The sequence below is a fragment of the Scyliorhinus torazame genome, unplaced genomic scaffold, assembly GCF_047496885.1.
Source record: "Scyliorhinus torazame isolate Kashiwa2021f unplaced genomic scaffold, sScyTor2.1 scaffold_1169, whole genome shotgun sequence".
NCBI classification, from domain to species: Eukaryota; Metazoa; Chordata; class Chondrichthyes; order Carcharhiniformes; family Scyliorhinidae; genus Scyliorhinus; species Scyliorhinus torazame.
This window is the reverse complement of record NW_027308896.1, coordinates 56,650-62,939: the sequence shown is the minus strand read 5'-3', so window position 1 is coordinate 62,939 and position 6,290 is coordinate 56,650. Positions and strand designations below refer to the sequence as shown.

Below are 6,290 nucleotides of genomic sequence, written 5' to 3'. Positions count from 1 at the left end.
TCATGCCTCACAAACCTTATCGAGTTCTTTGAGAAGGTGACTGAACAGGTAGACGAGGGTAGAGCAGTTGATGTGGTGTATATCGATTTCAGTAAAGCGTTTGATAAGGTTCCCCAAGGTAGGCTATTGCAGAAAATACGGAGGCTGGGGATTGAGGGTGATTTAGAGATATGAATCAGAAATTGGCTAGCTGAAAGAAGACCGAGGGTGGTGGTTGATGGGAAATGTTCAGAATGGAGTTCTGTCACAAGTGGAGTACCACAAGGATCTGTTCTGGGGCCGTTGCTGTTTGTCATTTTTATCAATGACCTAGAGGAAGGCGCAGAAGGGTGGGTGAGTAAATTTGCAGACGATACTAAAGTCGGTGGTGTTGTCGATAGTGTGGAAGGAAGTAGCAGGTTACAGAGGGATATAGATAAGCTGCAGTGCTGGGCTGAGAGGTGGCAAATGGAGTTTAATGTAGAGAAGTGTGAGGTGATTCACTTTGGAAGGAATAACAGGAATGTGGAATATTTGGCTAATGGAAAAATTCTTGAAAGTGTGGATGAGCAGAGGGACCTAGGTGTCCATGTACATAGATCCCTGAAAGTTGCCACCCAGGTTGATAGGGTGGTGAAGAAGGCCTATGGAGTGTTGGCCTTTATTGGTAGAGGGATTGAGTTCCGGAGTCAGGAGGTCATGTTGCAGCTGTACAGAACTCTGGTACGGCCGCATTTGGAGTATTGCGTACAGTTCTGGTCACCGCATTATAGGAAGGACGTGGAGGCTTTGGAACGGGTGCAGAGGAGATTTACCAGGATGTTGCCTGGTATGGAGGGAAAATCTTATGAGGGAAGGCTGATGGACTTGAGGTTGTTTTCGTTGGAGAGAAGAAGGTTAAGAGGAGACTTAATAGAGGCATACAAAATGATCAGAGGGTTAGATAGGGTGGACAGTGAGAGCCTTCTCCCGCGGATGGAAATGGCTAGCACGAGGGGACATAGCCTTAAACTGAGAGGTAATAGATATAGGACAGAGGTCAGAGGTAGGTTCTTTACGCAAAGAGTAGTGAGGCCGTGGAATGCCCTACCTGCTACAGTAGTGAACTCGCCAACATTGAGGGCATTTAAAAGTTTATTGGATAAACATATGGATGATAATGGCATAGTGTAGGTTAGATGGCTTTTGTTTCGGTGCAACATCGTGGGCCGAAGGGCCTGTACTGCGCTGTATTGTTCTATGTTCTATGTTCTAAATGTCTCCAGCCGGGTGGGTGAAAGTGTAAAAGCTCTGCTTGAAAGGCCTGGTAATTTAAATGCCTCCAGCTAACCTGTGAAAGTGATCGATGAAAGGAGCTGTGGGAAAATAGACATTTCTATCCTGATAAAGAACTGTGAAGCCAGTGCTCCGAAACCTCTCTCTCCTGCTGGATTCTTCACAGGCTAGAATTGTACAGACCCCAAGAGGGGTAATTCTCAGTGTGAAGGCGCTGATTGTTAAAAGTGGAAGTGAATTACCAGAGAGCATTCTACAGCCTGCAAGTTCCGGTTGAAGACAACCATTAGAAGATCGCTGGCTACAAAGGCCGCTACCTCGGCAGCAAAGAACCATCTCATACCTTTTAATCCCTGTTATTTTAATCCTTTCCCTACCCCCCACCGTATGTTTTGTCTTGTTTGTGTCAGGGTGGAGGGTGGGATGGGGTTTTGGGAATAGTTAGACTCTTATTACAAATAAACAGTTTTTAATATTTTACTTACAAATCATTAGAGCCGTCAGGGGTTAGAGATCTCAGGAAAATACACAAAGTATTGGTTAATTCACTCCGGGTCTATGGGGCTGGAATTCACTGCGCACTCACCCAGAGTGACTGACTATGACTGTTGAATGATCTATACACATCGGTACAATAAAGTTCCGAGTTAGGTGTGGTCTCCATGCTTGCTTCCACACACTGCTCTGTCCAACACTAACTTGATAGAGTTTTTACTAACTTGATAGAGTTTTTCGAGGAGGTCACTAAGATAATTGATGCAGGTAGGGCAGTGGATGTTGTCTATATGGACTTCAGTAAGGCCTTTGACAAGGTCCCTCATGGTAGACTAGTACAAAAGGTGAAGTCACACGGGATCAGGGGTGAACTGGTAAGGTGGATACAGAACTGGCTAGGCCATAGAAGGCAGAGGGTAGCAATGGAGGGATGCTTTTCTAATTGGAGGGCTGTGACCAGTGGTGTTCCACAGGGATCAGTGCTGGGACCTTTGCTCTTTGTAGTATATATAAATGATTTGGAGGAAAATGTAACTGGTCTGATTAGTAAGTTTGCAGATGACACAAAGGGTGGTGGAATTGCGGATAGCGATGAGGACTGTCTGAGGATACAGCAGGATTTAGTTTGTCTGGAGACTTGGGCGGAGAGATGGCAGATGGAGTTTAATCCGGACAAATGTGAGGTAATGCATTTTGGAAGGTCTAATGCAGGCAGGGAATATACAGTGAATGGTAGAACCCTCAAGAGTATTGAAAGTCAAAGAGATCTAGGAGTACAGGTCCACAGGTCATTGAAAGGGGCAACACAGGTGGAGAAGGTAGTCAAGAAGGCATACGGCATGCTTGCCTTCATTGGCCGGGGCATTGAGTATAAGAATTGGCAAGTCATGTTGCAGCTGTATAGAACCTTAGTTAGGCCACACTTGGAGTATAGTGTTCAATTCTGGTCGCCACACTACCAGAAGGATGTGGAGGCTCTAGAGAGGGTGCAGAAGAGATTTACCAGAATGTTGCCTGGTATGGAGGGCATTAGCTATGAGGAGTGGTTGAATAAACTCGGTTTGTTCTCACTGGAACGAAGGAGGTTGAGGGGCGACCTGATAGAGGTATACAAAATTATGAGGGGCATAGACAGAGTGGATAGTCAGAGGCTTTTCCCCAGGGTAGAGGGGTCAATTACTAGGGGGCATAGGTTTGAGGTGAGAGGGGCAAGGTTTAGAGTAGATGTACGAGGCAAGTTTTTTACGCAGAGGGTAGTGGGTGCCTGGAACTCGCTACCGGAGGAGGTAGTGGAAGCAGGGACGATAGGGACATTTAAGGGGCATCTTGACAAATATATGAATAGGATGGGAATAGAAGGATACGGACCCAGGAAGTGTAGAAGATTGTAGTTTAGTCGGGCAGTATGGTCGGCACGGGCTTGGAGGGCCGAAGGGCCTGTTCCTGTGCTGTACATTTCTTTGTTCTTTGTTCTTTGTTAACACGGCACTGACCCCTAGGTATGGGTAACGTGTTTCCTTATATCACTGGGCGAGTGGTACTGTCCTCAGTCCCGTGTTAGCACCATGCCAGGCCCTTGCGCCGCACTCCATAACTTTGTAACTTACACATTGCGAGATAGGTTGTTGAAAAATGAAAATGGGGTCTGTTTGAACTCAGTACCAATTTCAAAGGACCCTGCTGAGTTCGGGTTTCACGCCTGTGTGACTCAGGCCCCTGCCCCCAGCAGAAAAATGGGGCTGGCGGAAATGGGAGCAGGACGTCCAGGAAAAGTTCCTGCCCACCATTTCTAAAGACATCCAGGGCAGGGCTGGGCTGGCTGCACAGAACTCCAGTCCATGGTATCAGGGTCACTTCACAACCTCTCTCCTTTAGCAGCTGTGTGCTGTGTGGACAGACACTCACCATGAGGCTCATTCAGATCCAGGTGCTGATCCCTGATTCCAACCTCGGCAGCTAACCTTTTTTAAAAAAAATTTCCGCAGGAATGGACGTATACTCGAGATCAGCAGATTAGACAGAAGCAGCTCTGTCTCTCTGTGGGCAGCCTGTTCCCAGGATCGCAGGTTATTTTGACAGCGTGCAGCGATCGAGATGGTAAACAGGTAAAGTCACTCACTACCAGACTTCACTCAGGCTGTGGGACCTCTAACTGGCACGAGTCGAACCTCCAGACCGTGAGAGCCTGGGTATTGTGTGTGTGTGTGTGTGTGTGTGTGTGTGTGGACAGTGCATGTATATGGAGTGTGCGTTCCTGTGTGGAGAGTGCGTTAATCCATGGAGAGTGTGTACGTTTGGACGGTGTGCGCAAAATAATCCACCTAATCTTTGACTTTCTTGTACATTCTTTGCTCCACACAGCGCTGGCAGAGAGCCGGGTCCCGTATCGAGCACCAGGTGTCTCGTTGCTGTCTAGACAGTGAGCTGTCAGGAGACGAAGACAACAGTATGAAAATCCTGGTGATCAGCCCGTGTGACAAAGCAGTCCTCAGTCAGCGCTGGGACATGGCCTAGGGCCCATGGGAACTGAGCTTCAACCAATCGTGGAAGGAAACTGGAGAACCTGTGGGATTAAAAATTGTTTCCAGTTCCAAGAGACACAGATTGAAAACCAACCAAAGTCCTTTTCCAACTTTATGGCCTAAAAAAGGCTTGTGACCTTTGCCTCTTGTGAACTTATGTTTGTGACGAGGAAGGCTTGACACTTCGGCCTCATAGTTAGGCTTGATACTTAGGCCACTTAGGCAACTCCGTTGCCATGACTGTTGACCTAGATATGTACTTATCACGATGGATAAATTCAGCAACCTCTTGAATAATTTAATTTAGTTTGGAGAATGAAAAAAAATCCTATTCAGTTTGCTGGGCCGGCACCGGAAGTGATTTTCTGTGTGTCTGACGAGGATATAGTCTGAGCCACACCTGCCCAGCTTGTGGTCAATGAATGCTGCCTGGAGCAGGACGAATGTTTCACCTGCTGCCCAGTGCACTCGTAGGCGAATCAGCTTTTCCGGGTGAGGGGTTAACGGGGAGGGGAGGGGAGAGGAGCGGAACAGAGGGTAGTGTCAGAACAACGACCGTATTCTCTATTCACCACGAGCGCTGATTCTCTGACCATTTTGCTATTTGCACATTCCTCGCACCAAAACGCAGAAGGTAAAAACAGTAAAATGAGGAAGTCAGAATATTGGTCCGAACTGGTCTTGTATACTCTCAAATATAATTCCAATAAAACAGGGAAGTAAGAATACTGGTCCGAACTGTTTTTCCCTTTTAAAAAAAATGTATTTTATGACAAACCTGTATCAAAATAGGTTACAGTGAATACACACCCCGGGAAACATACTTCCCAACATCAACTATACAGTCTGTACAGATTTTCACCCCCCCCACCCCAACGACGAACAGCTCCTCAAACACGGTCACAAACATCCCCCTCAAACCCCCCTGCTGAGCCCCTTAACTCATACTTTACCTTCTCTAACCGCAGGAAGTCGTACAGGTCACCCAACCAAGCCGCTACCCCCGGTGGCGATGCCGATCGCCACTCCTGCAAAATTTGTCGCCGTGCAATCAGAGAGGCGAAGGCCAAGACATCGGCCTTCCTCCTCTCCATGAGCTCCGGCTTCTCTGAAACCCCAAATATCGCCACCAAAGGGTCCACCTCCTCCTCCACTATCCTGGCTAAGACCCCGAACACTCCAGCCCAGAATCTTCCCAATTTTTCGCAACACCAAAACGTGTGTGCATGATTCGCTGGCCCCCGCCCATACCTCTCACACTCATCTGTTACCCCCTGAAAGAACCCACTCACTTGCACCCAGGTCATATGCACCCTGTGCACCAGCTTAAACTGTATCAGCCTCATCCTTGCACATGAGGAGGTCCCGTTTACCCTTCGCAGTGCCTCACTCCACACTCCCCAATTGATCTCCCCTCCCAACTCCGCTTCCCATTTCTCCTTGATCTTCAGCACCTGCTCGCCTCCCTGCTCCCCCAGCCACTTATATATATCCCCAATTCTTCCCTCCCCTTCCACATCCGGAAGCAGCAGTCGCTCCAGCAGGGTGTATCCCGGCAATCTAGGGAACCCCTTCCAGACTTTTTGTGCAAAGTCCCTAACCTGTAGATGCCTGAACTCGACAGCTCTACCCTCTCCCTTAGCTCCTCCACACTGGCGAACCCTTCCTCCAAATACAAATCCCGCACCTTGACCAGCCCCACGTCCCCCCACCCCCTGTATACACTATCCATCCCCCCCGGCTCAAACCCATGATTCTCGCACAGCGGCGTTAGCACCGACATCCCTTCCACCCTAAAATGCCTCCTCAGCTGATTCCATATCTTCACCGTGGCACCACCGGGCTCCCTGAATACCTACTCGGAGCCATTGGCAACGCTGCCCTCACCGTGGCCCTCAAACTAGACCCCTTACAAGATTCCTCCTCCATCCTAACCCAATCCACCCCTTATCCTTCCCACCATCGCTGCACCTTATCCACGTTCGCCGCCCAATAATAATGAAGCAAGTTCGGCAACGC

At 48.5% G+C, this 6,290-nt stretch overlaps 1 long non-coding RNA gene across 1 annotated transcript; it reads left to right on the top strand.

Annotated features, from left to right (window-relative positions):
- Positions 1–3,730: 3,730 nt before the first annotated feature.
- Positions 3,731–4,997, top strand: LOC140407108 (uncharacterized). Its single transcript, XR_011939456.1, has 2 exons — positions 3,731–3,854; positions 4,111–4,997. It is a non-coding gene; the product is annotated as an uncharacterized lncRNA (long non-coding RNA).
- Positions 4,998–6,290: the final 1,293 nt, after the last annotated feature.